General features: G+C 39.4%; 1 protein-coding gene across 1 annotated transcript in view; it reads right to left on the minus strand.

The window, feature by feature from the left end:
* Positions 1-807: 807 nt before the first annotated feature.
* Positions 808-16126, minus strand: part of IRS1 (insulin receptor substrate 1) — a 47568-nt gene continuing 32249 nt past the window's right edge. Inside the window, exon 2 of the mRNA XM_021553701.3 lies at positions 808-1879. The gene's annotated coding sequence lies outside the window, so the exon portion shown is untranslated. The remainder of the gene's footprint in view (positions 1880-16126) is intronic.

The raw sequence follows: 16126 nt of genomic DNA on the forward strand, positions 1-16126 counted from the left end.
AGCTAAGGGACTGGTAAGCCTCCAGCAAAAGGAGAGGTGAAGAGCAGCTGTGCAATGGCCCCTTCATCTATACTGCAGTCAGAAGTGGACACTGCACTAACCACAGCCTAATCCCAGACATCATAAACATCTCAAGGGGAAGAAACCCCTTCTTTGAGGGCTGACAGCCTTCCTGCAGGGAGAGCTGCTGCTGTACCTGCCTGCCTTTTCCTGATAACAAGAATCTTTTGAATGTGCACTAGCCCGTGGAGTTGCTTCATGGAAACATGAGGGACCAACGGGGACCTGACATGGCTTCAAATTCAATTATCACTTCAACAACATGTTACTTGAAAATCCATGATCTCGGTATTTTTCCAGTCCCCAAAAGAATTAAGATTCTGCAAATGCTATGCAGAAAAGAATTTTCATCTGCATAGAATCAGTGTAAAGCAGAGGAGAGTCACAGAACAGTTCTTCCTTGTCGTACCTCTTGCACTGATTTCCAGACAATCATCTGAGTCGTGCTTTTTAAATTTTATGCTGAAGTCTTGCTATGGCTTCCGAATGATTTTACATGCTGTGAACCCTTCCCCCGAATTCAGTGGAAGGAGAGCTGTATCCTGAAAGGTCTCCAGAAAACTGAAACAAGGTGAAATAATGTGAGGAAGCATATACCCTAGTTCACCCAATTACAGTTCATTCTTAAGCTACAGTGGCCCACAGCCATTCTCAATGAAAACAATGGAAATGTCACAGAAACCTGGTGGGACAATTTCAGATACTTGAGACAGCTTATTAAGAAAGTAAAAATGACCAAAAACCCACTGCAGCAGATAAAACAGTATCTAGTTTATTACATATAGAAAGAGATTTCCAGAATTTACAAACGCCCACATTTTCATTCCAGGGAAAGAGTCAATTTAAAAAGTTCACCCTTTTTTGTTTCCATTTTGCTTTGTGGTTTCTTGTTGGTTGTTTTTTGTTTGTTTGTTTTTCTTCTTTACAATATATACAATGGAAGACTTCGATTTCTTTTTTCTGATTTTTTTGTCAGTTACTGTGCAATTGATGAATTCAAGTTGACACTTGTAAATACCCATGTACAGTAATGTTTGTCTTCATTGCAGTTAATACAGATCATTATTTTACAAGGAATACAAAATTATTTTTCTTTTGGAAAGAATTCAGCTCAACATCAGGGTTATCTTACAACTGATAGCATCAGTAAATATGACTGTACAATCAAGGCCCAGGGACCAATGATTTGTATTATATTATTTTCTGAATTACAATCTTAAAACAAGAATAGTACCCTACTCTATTCTTAGAAGCCTTGTTTTAAGCAGGTTCCCCACTCTGTTTACAACAGAATATAGTATACCTCAGTTCCACATCAAAAAAGATGTGCTGTAGGAAAAGTTACATTTTAATTAAAAAAGTACATGTATAAATCAAAACCTATGTTAAATATTTAATACTCTTCAACCAACATTAAGTCTTGTATGTAATAATTTACAATGATGATTTGTCATACAGGTTTTCAGCAGCAAATGAAGTTGTGTAAATGTGCTAGTAAAATACCCATTCTCACCATGATGTAGTGGTGGGCACATCAGTTCATGTGGCCAGCTAAGTCCTTATGGTAGAGGATGAAGTAAGAGAGACTTGTTGTCCAGGTGTCACAGTGCTTCTGCTTGGCACAACACAGGATGTGCAGCTCAGTCAACAACTCCTGAGGTTTGTGTTAAGTAAACAAACTGAACTGGATGCATCGTACCCATTTACAGAGGAAGAGGAGGAGGAGGTGAGGTCCTAGTTGTGATAGCATGAAACATTTATAGTCTTGATACCCATGAGTTTAAAAGAAGGATTTGTTGAGGTTGTGTAGTTCATCATTCTGAAATTGAAACAGAAAGAAAATTAGCATCATGAGCACTTTAAAACTTTCTGCAATTACTTCCCTGCCCCTCCTTTTTTTTCGTCTTTAAAAGAGTTATCACTCAAACTGAAAGTGTTAGCACCTTGAAAAATTATGGCATACACAGTTGAACTGTACTCAGGCATGTGAATCCCAAAAGCATTTAAAACAGATGTTGGCAATAAAATTCAAAGCAGTCAGAAACACATTTAAAACTTGCAAGAGATTCACCTAAGCAGAAACAATTTAAGTGTCCATACTGATTAACTCTGACAAGCTCCTGCAACAAGAGAAAGGAAAGCTCCAAACACCAGCCTGCTGTTGGCATTTTTACCAGCTACAGGAGAGATTCACTGCATGTCAGACCCTACAAGCGGCCTTCCTGGCCACCTGCAACCACCATTCCTGGCCTGGGAAGGATGGCTAAAGAATGGAGCATTCGGGGTGCAGCATTACCCATCCCTATTTGACATACAAGTTCTAAAAAAAATGGTACGTAGAAAATCCTGGTAAAGCCCATAAGTTTATCTACATTCTACTTCCCTCTGAGAGAGAGCTGCATGAATAACAAGGTCCTGTAACTCTGATAATGCACAGCACAGGTTTAGAGGGGAATGAATGCCAGAAGCCGCCTCTGACCCTGTCCCCCCAGTTCTCCTCATCTGCTGCAGCCTCCCTGCCCCAGAGCACAGTGCACCAGGCTGGGTCAGCAAGTCCTGTGCCTTTCTGCTGGTTCTCCCCAGGCAGGCTGTCTGTCCCAGCCCTGATGAGGAGCAAGGCAGTGCCCAGCAGGATGCACTCGGTGCTGGATGGCCTCGTGTGCTGCTGGTAGCTGCTCCAGCCCTTGTGAGGAGCACGGTCCTTGCTGGGGGACACAGAGCTGAGGTCACACGCTGGGGCACCAGGGCTGCCTCCCACTGCTCCTGAGGCCCTGGGGCACTGGCTGGCCACACACACAGCCCTGGTGTTCCTCACTGCCTAACACCCCTGGGCTTCCCACACCACAGTCCCAGTTCCTCTCTGCACACCCCTGACACGCAGCCAGACCCACTGGGAACCGAACCACAGCACTGAAATGAACACAATTTGTCTTTTAACTGGGGTTAGAGGACTACTAGCATTTACATTTCAATAGTTTTGCTAAAATCTGCTGAAGCAAGACTCATATTTTACATGAAAGTGTGTATATTTCTTTGTTCAATATTAACTGTGCTCCTGAAAAGACAGATAAACAGTGCATTTTCCTCAGTATACAAATAAAGGCTTCCCATAGACACGTTGAAGTGAAAAAACTGAAAAGACCTCCTGTCCTATATTCTTTAATTGCACAAGAAACAAAATTTACTTTGTGTGGTCCTTCAAGTGAAAGGAAAGCCTATCCCTGCAAATGATGTGTGGTATGCTGTGAAAACTCCCTGGAGAATTATCTCACAGATCTCTTATTTACTTTCAACTTTCTTCTGCACTCACATTGCGATCTACTGGAATGTTCCTACCCGACTATCTGTACACAGCTTCACATAGCTGTCAGCTTTCAACTACATTTGACCTAAAATTAGCCAGTAATGTCATACTTTATTAATAAAGACAAGCAACAAAAGAGAAATGGCTTGTTTAAATGGATGAGCAAAGTGTGCATCGTGTGTGTGCTGCCTATCCAAGGTGGGTGCTCCACACCCAACTCCCATCCAGCAGGACCAGAGGAGCAGCTGGGTGCCCCCAGCAAGGACCAAAGATCCAACCTGCCCTGCACCAAAAGGGCAAGTGGAAGGACAGCAAGAAACAGCTTTTCTACATGGCCAGATTTGATTCTGCTCAGAAATTTTAAGAGCATAAATAATACATGATTTGCAGTATCAGGGGCAAGTTCTATGCTTCTTCACCAGTATTCAGGTCATCTAAACTAAAATACATCATGTATTGAACAAAATGGCCCATCCTATCCAATTCCTCACCAATTCAATCAATATGGCCAAGAAGTCATCTCAACCACTACCGGAGTGCATTTATTCCTGGATTCCAAAGTCAGAAGAGCAGAGGAAGAGAGAGGGTAACAAGTCTAATGGAAAAACAAAACACTTCCTAGAGGAAATCACTAAGAAAAGAAAACTGAAGAAACCCACAGTTACAGAAACCCAAACACGTGTATAGTGCTGCAAATGTGCAAAAAGAGTGAAAAATCACAGGACCCTGAAGGGTTCGTACAAACGTCAGCTGCAGGTATGACAGGACACAGGGGCATAGAGCAGTTTCAAGCTTGTACTTACACCTCCAGATCTTCAGCAGCACAACATGCAAATCTGTCTGTCACCCTTTCCCACAGATTGGTGAATGAGAGAATGACAACCCACATTACTCCTGCAGTCCAGTGGTGCCTGTTCTGCCTGAATGCACAAAGATGTGTAGGAAACAGACAATCCAAGAGCAAAGCTGCTCCTCCAAGGTCACTGGAAATACACTCAACCTATAAACCTCGGATCATTATTTGTGCCTTATGCACAGCAAAAAGCGCTATCCTCAGTTTTAGCATTCATACTTTGCTGGACTTTAAGAGTATTTCCTGACTTTTTGGCAAAATAATCTAAATCTCCTCTCTCCTCAGTGAGCTATTACAGTGTGCTTTAAGGTGAAAGAACCTTATTTGGAAATGAAGTAATCTGCTGGATACCTCCAGCCATCAGCATTTCCTTAACAACACACAAAACAGTACAGAAGACAAGTGTTTTAATAGAGAGTGAGAGGACAGCAGCGAGCTGAGGTAAGGATCATTAAAACTACTGACATCACTGCTGGCAACCAGAGAAAAGGGAAAACCTGTGTTTAATCTATTTCCTATTCACCACAAGTTTCAGCTGGAGTCCCCAATAATGCAGTTTGCGGTTGACTTTATGGAAAAAGTTAGTGATGCAAGAAAAATGTACTGAAACAAACAAGCATCTTTAAAAGTTCCGAGTTACCTCTGACAAGTAGTCCCTGCTCAACATCTGTTACAACACACATGCAGATAACACTGATGCATGTTCCAGCTGGCAAAGCTTCCTTCTCAAATCTCTTAGTCCAGGATGGATACAGCACAGCTAGCTGAAGTTTCTATTACAGCTGAAATCCCATTCTTAAATCCAGTAACTAAAAATAAGGTGATATTTCATTTTATTTCCATTATTGGGGAGCTGGAGAGGAAGAGTACTTAAATTTTGAACTAAGAGTAGAGTGTCTAGACAGCTTAATATACCTTTTCTGAAGTTAAACAGAAATTTCATACGTAACATAGATGTGGTGCTAAACTACACTTAAAGTGTAATTCTCACTCCTTCCTTCAACTCCATTCTCTTTGAAAGTAACCAAGGAGGAAAAAATAAAACAAAGCAAACAAAAGTGAAAACTCAGCAATGTTCCAGCAAAAGGCTTTCCATTAGCCAATTTAAACTTCCATTTGCTATTAAGAGCCAATGATGTGTCTTGTCCCTAAAACACCAATAGAAATGCCCTTCCAAAGAGTAATTTAATTTCGAAACAGTCCAATAACATGAAGTTGCTGTTGAAGTGCCACCATCATGTCAGCAAATAAATGCAACTACTTTGTCACTGATTAACCCAGCAGGGCAAAACACAGCTCCCAAACATCAGACTGCTCAGCACACTGCGACATCTTCCCAGTGTCAGCTGGCATCTGCTTAGGAAACAACTCCACAGGTGACAGAGCCAGGTCAATGAAAAGGTAGTTCGACTGAAGAAAATGTAGATTTTTTTTTTTTCTCAGTGTACCAAATGAGGATATTTTGCAGCTCTGCCACTAACCTTGTTAATCCAAACACATTCTCCAGAAGTGCACCTCTTGCACCCCATCACAGTTGAAGACTCCCTGTCATAGTTACTAGTTATAAACAAAAGGTTTTAGAAGTGCATTTGTTGTTTACTTTAGGATCATATAGATCACCTTATTCTGTGTAGATTAAACAGCAGCTTCCCACATAATGAGCAAATCTAGCTCATAAAAAATAAAACGCTCATGAAGAAAAGCTCGAAACAAAAGGAGAGCCATTGTGAAGATCCTCGGGAGGACTCACGCAGGACTCCACCAGCCGAGGTCTCCCTGCAGCCCGGACAGGTACAGCGGGGTGTCTTTAGGGGTCCGATACAAGGTGAACCCCTAAAGAAGTCTTGAAAATCTCCTTTACAGCTGGTCTCGGTGACATCTGCCCGAGTCATCACTGTTAGAAGCAAACGGCGCGCCCCTGCCCACAAACCGAATGCTCACGGATGAGCACAAGCAGTGCCTGTTTTCATTTCCCCCGGCATTACTAACGTGCACACAGGCACAGGAACCATCTCCTTCTGATAAATTAAAAACATCGACTAAAATTTAAGCCAGCTCAAGTAACTCCTTTTCAAAGAGATGCAAATAAGAGATGCAGCGCTTCCCCGCGCCCAGCGCCGCCGAAGGAGCCAAGGAATGCAGGCAGGAACAATGGCTGCTCCAGTGCGTTAATTGCAGCCCGGGTCTAACAAAAGCAATTCCAAACAGAACCAAACTAAGTCATTACAACATTGCTCTTTAACTTGACAGGCTGTAATCTACATTTAATAGATAAGCTTTTCTTCCTTGGACCCCAAAATGCCTATTTCAGCTTTCCCGTGAACGTCTTAAATGGGAAATTACTGAGAATCGGTTTCATCAAGTCCTTTCCTATAAAGCAGAATAACTGAGTTTGGTGTTTCCTCTCGGTTTCGTGTTTTGTAGATGTCATTCACTGCTGGAGGAAGGAACCTAAAGACCACTTACAGATGATACCATCTTTCTGCTATTGGTTCAGACCAACTTCATGTACAGCCCTGGAAAAAAAAACAAAGCCATCCTCACTACAGCAGAAAATTTTCTTCTTTTCCCCCAGAAAGAGAAGGTGGGAAAAAACGACAACTATGAAACTTTAAAAATAAGATGATGAGCCAGAACCAGGTTTTTACATTTCAGAACCCATTTCCTGGGATGTAAGTACAGTGGGAAAGCACAAACTAAACCACACACATTCTTTGGATGAGCTTCTGCCCAGCAAAGAATTTGTATGTTTGATTTCAGCTTCACAGCATGTCAACCTGATTTAAACTCATTCAAGAGAAAACTCAACCCATCACTGAGGTCAGCAAGAAAGGCTGCTGCCACAGACACAAAGCCAAGGAATGCCTGCCCCGAGCACCTGGTATGGGAGAGAGTGAAGCTGCTGGAGGTCAGATTTGCCTGGTTCCACCAAAAAAAGAGGATACCAGACAGCTCTCTGGACTGGCATAAAACATACTGGAAAAAGGAAATCACAAAGTTTCTATGTAGAAAAGATACTGAAGGGATATCCTGCTCTATTACACAAAATCAGTAGCAGTAGGGGTTTGAACAAGACTAATAACCCAAATACTGAATTTCTGATTAAATATTTCATCTTTTCAATTTTGGAAAATTGATAACCTAAACACTGGATTTCTGATTAAATAATTCTTTTTTTTTTTCAATTTTGGAAAAAGTTACCAAATTTTGGGGTTTTTGGAAGACTAAAAGAAACAAAATACAATTAAGTTTAGAAAGAAAGAGCTTAAATTCAATAGCATGTTTTGTAAAGAAATTCTACAACTTTTCTAGTGGCAGCACAGCGAAGCAAGCCATAAAACAAAACAAGTGTCCAGCAGTTGCAAGTAACAAAAATCCAAGATGCAGCCTGTAGGTTTGTGGTTGGTTGGTTTCTATGAAATGAAAAATATGGGCAGAGTCTTTCTCATTAAAAGGTGTAGTGCTATAAATGGGATTCTCATCTTTGTGTCTTGCAATTTTTTAAGGACTGAAGGTCTGGATCTTCCGCTTCCTTTACTAATAGTCCATCTGAGTAATCAGCTAAAGGCTGAGTCAGGCTTACAACAGAGGGAAAATCCCTCTGTTTCAGGACTGTAAATAATGATGTTACTACGAAGCCAGGGATCTCATGAGATCAATACTCCAAGTTCATCCCCAATCTTCTCATAATGCTCCTCTAATACACTTGGCAGCACTGTTTGTGTTTGATATCCTTCAGATAAACCCACTGCTGGCCCAAGGTTTTCTCTCCTCCCCAGACAGCAATAATGAGAGTAATATCAGACCCTAAATGTGCACCACCTAGTTAATAGCTGTAGTCCTCAAAGGGCAACACTGCTTGTGTCTTTAAAATTCAAATAAACTTGCAAATTCAACAACTGGTATCACTCATTATTTTGGAATTTGCACTGTTCAGTTCACCAAGTCTGCAGAGTCTAGCCCTGAAGAATTTGTGGCATTCACACCTCTCACGAGGACCCAATAAGCCACACCCAGTTCAAGAAGCCGCTGGTGAAGTAACACTTCATACAATTCCTATGGCTGTTGCATTCAAAAGAAAACACTGCTCAGTTTTTATCTTTATCAAACACATAATCAAATATCGATAGTAGGAGAACCCAGAAACAACACCATTATGCAATTTGTTCTTCAAAGGAGCTTTGTTAGAACTTTTATTTTTCAAATTAGGAAAACTCACCAGTGCTGGTAATCATTACAACTGCTCTGGCTATAGGGAAGCAGACCTGGGTGCCTTTAGATGCACTCACATCCCCTCAGCTTGTCAGCAATTTAAACATACACAATTAATTTTGATCAAAATTCAGTGCACTGAAGATGTGTTCATATTATATCAAGTAAATTACATCAGCAATGGAGCTTAGCAACACATAACACCCAGTGTAGCTACCACATAATCAGAATATATCTCAGCTGCTGATTATCCTTATCTTTCTGTGAATCTGTATTTCACATGCCTTTCTGGCACTCTGGCCTGGTTCCCTATTCCGGAAGCCAAACCTTACCATTTTCGCCTGTGCTTTTCTAACCCAACTTTATAATGCTCATTTTCTGACAGATTTACTTTTCTCTGACAACATGTTAAAAACCCTAAATAAATAGTTTAAACTATTTATTAGTTCAAACTGCCTTGAAACTGTTTTTGTGATACATGCTAAATTGTGAGAGTTACAGCTTAAAGCAAGGAAGGAGTCACACCATTCAACTTTTCTGGAGCCATTTCCTCCCAATGGACAAATAAGAGGAAAACGCAGAACAGACAGAAGAAAAATGGCATTAGGAAGGGATACAGAAGCCCCGCTGGGGGATAACCTGGCCAGCTGACCTTCACTTTGAAATTTTGCCAGTGCAAATTAAGCAGCTAGTCTGCAGCATGTCTGGGCAGCAGCGTGGGAAGGAAGTTCTGCAGTGATTTTGGTTGAAACACTTCCTCAATTCAAAACAACAGTGCATTAAATATCAAAAAAGGTTAATAAGGAGGTACTGGAAAACACATTGTGAAAAGCCTGCCAAGAACACAAAACAGAGAAGGGATAAGAACGAATGAAATATCATAAAGTTGACAAAATTGTAACAAGAAGTTTGGAAAGCCAAGATAGAAGGAAATAATCCATTATTTTGAATCCATCTGCTACTCCATAATATAAAAACTACCATACAGCAGAAAGAGCTGGAAACAAATTAGAGATTATGCTTTAATAAAGGGAAGGAGAAGGCCTTTGGTATAAAGCAAAAAGTAACAGCCAAGCTTGTTACATCCTGAGGCTGGACTAGAAAACAATAGTTTAACCACAGATTTAGTTTTTCACCAAGATACCACCATCAGTATGATGTTAAATTAGTTACCTTAACTGCTTTGACACATTGTTTTCTGCTTTTTAGACCACGATAAGAAATCCTAGAAAACTACTGACATACAACATCATTTGTTTCTGTATGAATGCATTTTCATGTACATCCACATACATTCACAATTGGCAGTCATTTGACCTGACCTTTTTGCCTTCCCTCTCTGCTGTAAATTGCAAGCCTTCTTTAAGAGGCACATGGCATCTTCCTAGCACTTCAAACCTGGTGTTCAGACTCCTTTGACACTTAAGCTGATAACTGAAATTCAAAGTATCAGCCATACTCAAAAACTGCCAACAGTAAAGTGCTGTGGTTGGGGTATAGGACCTACAGCCAGTTGGACAAGCACAGAGCCACGTGCAGAAAGACCTGAAATTAATTTTGCCCTTGGTTTGATTCGCTCTGTCGTTTTACTCAAGTTACTTTGTCTTAATCTCAAGGAAAAGATAAAACCCATCTATTTTCTACATGAAATTTTATTGTGAGGAGGAGGAAGTTGTGAAGTCTCAAACATGCACAGTCACTATAATATCTAGAGCATAATTTTTCTGCCCTAATTTTCCTGTGTCTCAGTGCCTTGCCTGTGAGCTGAGAACTGCTACCTGCCAGCAGAGTTCAGACTGTGCCAGGGGCACACAGCAGGGTGGTAATGTCTTGACAGTGCCCACATGAAGACAGACGCAGGGCAGCATCTGGACAAGGTGCTATAAATAAAACATCAGGCAGCCACACACTGCTGAGAATAAAAAGAACTGAAGAAATGCTTCATTCCTGGATGACTCCTACAAACTGAAGAATATGTTCTATGTGGGAAATGTATGTTTTGTGCTCCATGGTATGAAACTACAACCCATACGCACGAGGGTGAGAGGCAAAATTATAAATGCTTACAAAAAGAAATAACATTTGAGTGCCATTAAAACAGATTTATAAAATTAAGTAAACTCTACGTATGATAGAATTTTTAGCTGGAGGAAAAAAAAAGACAACAAAATTCCAACATCAGAAAATAAGCCTCCACTGGTGAAGCAAGAGCTCTGTCCTCCCATTGAATTAGCAGTCAAAGTACCCCAGACTGCTATGGGATTAACCTCAATAACAATGCTGAGCACTTTAATAAGCTCTAAGATAGTCCATGCTAAACTCTTTATCGCACCATTTAAACACTGAAAAACTTGTTTGTATATAGATTAGCTTTTCAAAACAACTGTAATCTAATTTATTTCCAGAAACCATAGTAACAAGAAAATAGTAAATATAGGGCACAAAGGAAATACAATCTCCTTCAAAACAATGAAGTTATCTCAAATTTGAAGTGCATGAGCAGAGGAGGCAGCACCTGGCAGGCATTTGGGGAGGGGGGAGCCCTACTTGGATACAACTGCGAATTAAATCCAAATTATATAGACCAATTAGACAAATTAAGTGTTTTACTGCTGTTTCTTTTGAGTTTCATTCAGCAAAATCTTAAAAGGCTGAACGACTGCCAATGTTAAAGTTACTAACAGCCTAAATGGACTAACCTTCACTTGTTCAGTTACCATGATTTCAAATGGGAAACTAATCAACAGTCACATTAGCTATTTAATTGCAACACCAATCTAGCATTGTGAAACTGTAAAATTACACAAGCAAAAGTCAAACTAGGTGAAAGTTTTTCAGATATTTTAAACTTTAAAAAAACACATGCCACATGAAATTTTTCCCATATAATGAAAGTTGTTCACAAGAGTATCATTAAGAATCTCACTAGATGATAATAGACACTGTATTATTGTCACACGTAAATCTTCCATGAGTTGTGAAATCCAGCATTAAGGATAACCCTTTAGAAGCTATTAGCATAAGTCAATTGAAAATTAAAAGCATATAGCAGCACAGATTAAAGGCTTAGCATACACACTAAAGGATCTGCACACAATATCATGTATTATTAAGATGTCTTGGTTAATCAGTGATTGAAAACACCCTCTAGACATTAACCTTGACAAAATATATTAAAATCCAGCCTTATCATGCTGTATCACAGCACTTTATAGTATCATAACATGGAAAGCTCTCTGTTCTCATAACCTACCACACAAACTTGTACCACTGGCCACCCAGGCCTCTCAACCATGAGAGGAATCTCTACCTAACTTGGCCTGCTGACAGTCTCAGTGATTACAAAAGTACCTGATGATACATTTGAAACTCCCCCCAAAATGAAGAGAGCAGGGTGGTCAGCACCCATGCTCAATCCCTGCATCCATCCTCTCATCAGCCCAGCACTGCTGGTCAGATACTCCAGAGAAGCTGCAGAGGGGAAGAGGCCAGTTACTATATGAGAAAAAATCTATAGGAAACACAGCTTCATTGGTCCCACTGCTCACAGCTCAGCTGTTTGGATAAGCAGTTTTGCTTGGAGCAGTGTTTTGTCAGTATTATTACTGTTACGTTATGCAAAGGATGTATTAAATTCTTAAATATTACATGAGATTTAATGGATTGTGTATTGCATGTGGGAGGTCAAACAAGGAGGGTAATGTTCCATTCAGCCTTATAGATGTAACTTAAAAATTAGAAGCTTGCATTATACTTCAAGGAGCAAGTGCAGATCAAAGATATGCTTGAGATGGAAGAAGGCAGTCTGAAACATAGAGGGAAACTATAAAATAAAATTTTAAATATAATTTAAAAAATAATCAGTGGCTGTGACAAGCAGCAGTGCAGTTTTCAAGAAGTTTTACAGCTCAGTCCCTTTTAAAACAATTTCTGCTTTCAGAAGCTACCTATAAATTCTTCCTGTGCTCTCCCCTTATCCAACAGAATATTGCATTAGTTTTTTAAGTTCTAGATTCATTTGGAAACTCCCTGTACCTCCAGTACTCTGAATGGCCAAGCTATAGTAAAGAGGACATATGAAGAATGGCAGAGTATCCCAATTTCTACTCTCAATCTGCATCTTCATGCCAGAGCCAAAAATATTCTAATTTAAGGTCCAGTTCTGTTAATGAAGATTTAATTAAGATAAAGCTAATATTTTTGCTATAAAACTTCAATCTTCATGGTCTTTTGGGGTAAAAAATGTACACAGAACAGCAACTAAAGAGATTTCAGTCAATGTTATTTTGTACATCTGTTTTCTAGCAACAGCAGATTTTTCGTATTAAAGCATTTTTGAAGATATGTTTCATAATTTCACATCACTTAAGGAACAAAAGAAAACTCTGTAAATATGGTATCATACAAAAAAATATATTTTGCAGTTCAGAATTCTACCAGAAGGTATACTGCCTATCACATTATTCTGTAACATGCATTTTCTACTTATCACATGTACAAAAGGTAAGAGTGTAACACCACTGCTTATTAGAGAGTGTATATAAAAAGGACCTAAAATAGGCTATAGTAGCATGAAAAGAAAGTAGTTCAATTGCATTACTGGGAAAAAAAGCTCTCTAAAACCAGGACAGTCCCCTGCCTCAAAAACAAACATCCTCCCCCCCAAACCTCCATATTGTCAGACAAATTTATGATTCCCAGATCAATTCTGAGGACTGTTAGAAAAGAGTTATCATAGAAAGAGAAGGGAAAAACCAGCTATAGTTGTTTTCTACAGATAAATACATCCTATATTGGTAATGACTGTTTTTCTATTACATGTTCTCTAGCCTCAATAATTGCATATTCATCTCTCTCTACTTACTAACTATTCATAACGTTTAATGCAATGCTTAATTTGAATTAAGAATCATGACAAATAGAATTTCTGTAGCATCTATAGGCATTTTGTTCTACAGAGACAATATAGAACTTTTTCTTTCTGGACAACAGGAGCTTTTTCTTTCAGTCAAAATCCTGGTATTTCAGCACAAAAAAACTGCCTCTCAAACTTTCATTTTTGTCTGTGATTCTCTCCCAGCTTGCAGTCCTCGTTGCTAAGAGAAAAGTGCCATCAGGGTCTATGGAAGCTCATACAGTGGGAGCCACAGCTTTTCCAAATAATACCTGAAGGTGTAGCAAGTTCTACTGTAAATGCAACTTGGCATTTCTCAGCTACTCAGAGTATTGACATAACAAAGTGTGGCTTTCAGGCAAATATAGCCCCTGAAATGGAGCAATTGCTTCCTTCCAAACTTCAAGGTCACTTCAAAATCTGCAAAACATCAGCACTATCTGAAGCAGTGGTTGGAAGGGATGAAAAAGGAATGGTGCTCTCATCTCACTCAAGATGGTTAAATTCTTTCAGCTAAAGCTTTCCAGTGAATTTCAACTGGAGGGAGACTAGTAACAACCATGGGAAATTTCTGCCTGAAGCACTGAAAGTTGTCAAAAACAGGAGCAAATTAGATGTTCTGCTATTTTACCATGCAAAATATAGACAATACAGACATTCATATGAATTTTTAAGTGAAAAATCTTCTTGTAATATACATTGTCAAAAGAATAAGAAACTAAGCTAAACTACCCTGAACTTCCTTATAAGAAAAATGAAACTATTATTTTGAAGTTAACTCACCATCAGACCATCAGATTCTTACATAATTGTAATCACAGATTTTTAATAAAAAGATCCATGAACCTCCCATCTTTTTCTACTTTTTTATTTCTCAGGTTTCTTCCACATGGGCTTAGGAATGTATCTACACAAGCTTCCATACTCTTGTTTTTTCTCTTCTGTGCTCAGATGATCCCTTTACTGCTGAAGTATACTGTCAGCTTAGACAATCAAGAGAGGACAAAATGACCAAATTTTTCTACATTATTCTTTCAGGCAGCGCAATCTTACATCAACAAACAGTAATAATACCTTCAGATGTGTAAGATTTCAAAGCTGTGGATTCTAAATGTTGAACTGGCCACTACACTTACATGGTGTATTTGAGATTCAGAAGTAATAACCCAATTCATTCAACAAAGCCATGCTTCATTGAAAATTAATGGAAATGTAAGAAAGGAAAACAGGGCTTTGGAAATATCTCACAGCTGCAATTTAGATGTAGTGATTAAACCAGGGATGTACACAGACATCTACTGACATTTTACTTTAAAACACTTAAAGAAGGAGACTTTCTCTTCCACGTAAGGGTTTACAAATCAGATTCAGTTGCAGGAAAACAATGTTATAAACTTCATTTACAACAAATCCTAAATTTAGTAAGCAGATTTGAGCCTAAAGAGAGGCAGTATTTGAGCAATGGGAAAGGCAGTGCAGAAAGCAGAGGCTTTTCATTCCCACTCTTGGATACCAGCTGCTTCTTTAGACTTCCAGGACTGTCTCAGTGCAAGCATTACCATAAGCCACTATTGCTTTTCTTTCTTTTATTTAGGAAACCAATATGCAACTATAAACTATGTTTATAAAATTATAAACTATATCCTGTAATATGTAAACAAGTGCCCATTACTTAGAAGCCACAGATGAGCATAATATTAGATTGTAATAGAAAACAGATGCATTTTCCTCCTCCATTTGTTTACACTGCCAAAGAAGCATCCAGTCTTTAAGATATTCTCCATACAAATCAAAACATGTTGTGCCTTAATGAAGGACAAAACAACAGTAGCTTTTAAACACTGCATTCCCTGTAATGCAAACTCATCTGAAGCCCAAGTAGACAGGGTACTCCAAAGGGTGCAGCAACCACTGAGCTTCTGCTGCCAGGTGGCTGGGACAAAAAAGGGACTTCTTACTTTACTGCAGATCACCCCTTCCACCAGCTTTGATATTGCAATCATTTAGGTGTGTTTTCATATGATCTATCCCACTTTTTGCCTCCATTTGCCACAAACTGGTTTTATCTCCCCCTCCCTCCACACACACAGGTACACACAGACTGCTACACAGAAATATATACATACTTGCACACAGCACATTCAGGCAATCTTAGCTTGTTGATATAAGCAAGCATAAAGCAAAATTTACTTCAGCATTTCCTTCAAATGTCTACAGTATGTGCTATGGTCCAGCTCCAGGTAAAAATTATGTGCAGATTTATCAATTGTTAGAAAACTATGAGCTCAAAACATGATCCAGAAGCTTGCAAAGGTCACATCACTCTTTGTCCTGAAGCTGCCTGGAGGATCAGCTTTTGCGAGGTAAAACAGGAACATTGGGGTCCCTCAACACTTAATGGACAACCTTTGGGTGAGCACCAGTGTTTCAGTACTTGGAGCTGGAAGTACTTAAAAACACTACATTTTGCCTTCACCTGCAGCAGAGCAGTCCAAGTACCTTTATAACCTGCATTACAGCCATAGCCAAAAGAAGCTAGGCTAGGCAAGGAGCTAAGAGGGGAAAACAGCTTACAGAGAGGCTCAGGTGTCTTGTGAGAATATACCTTGACTTTTATTTTCAGTGTCTTACACATTTATCAGAAAAACGCTTACAGGAGGCTCTGATATACACAATACAGAAATCAAACTATGTTAACAAGCAATATTTTCCCTTCCTATTGTTTTAAACCACTCTCTGCACTTGGTGGTGGTTGTTTCTGTGAAGACCAAACAAAGTATTAGCACCCATATATGCCCACATA

The sequence above is a fragment of the Lonchura striata genome, chromosome 9 (assembly GCF_050655825.1).
Source record: "Lonchura striata isolate lonStrDom1 chromosome 9, ASM5065582v1, whole genome shotgun sequence".
Taxonomy (NCBI): Eukaryota; Metazoa; Chordata; class Aves; order Passeriformes; family Estrildidae; genus Lonchura; species Lonchura striata.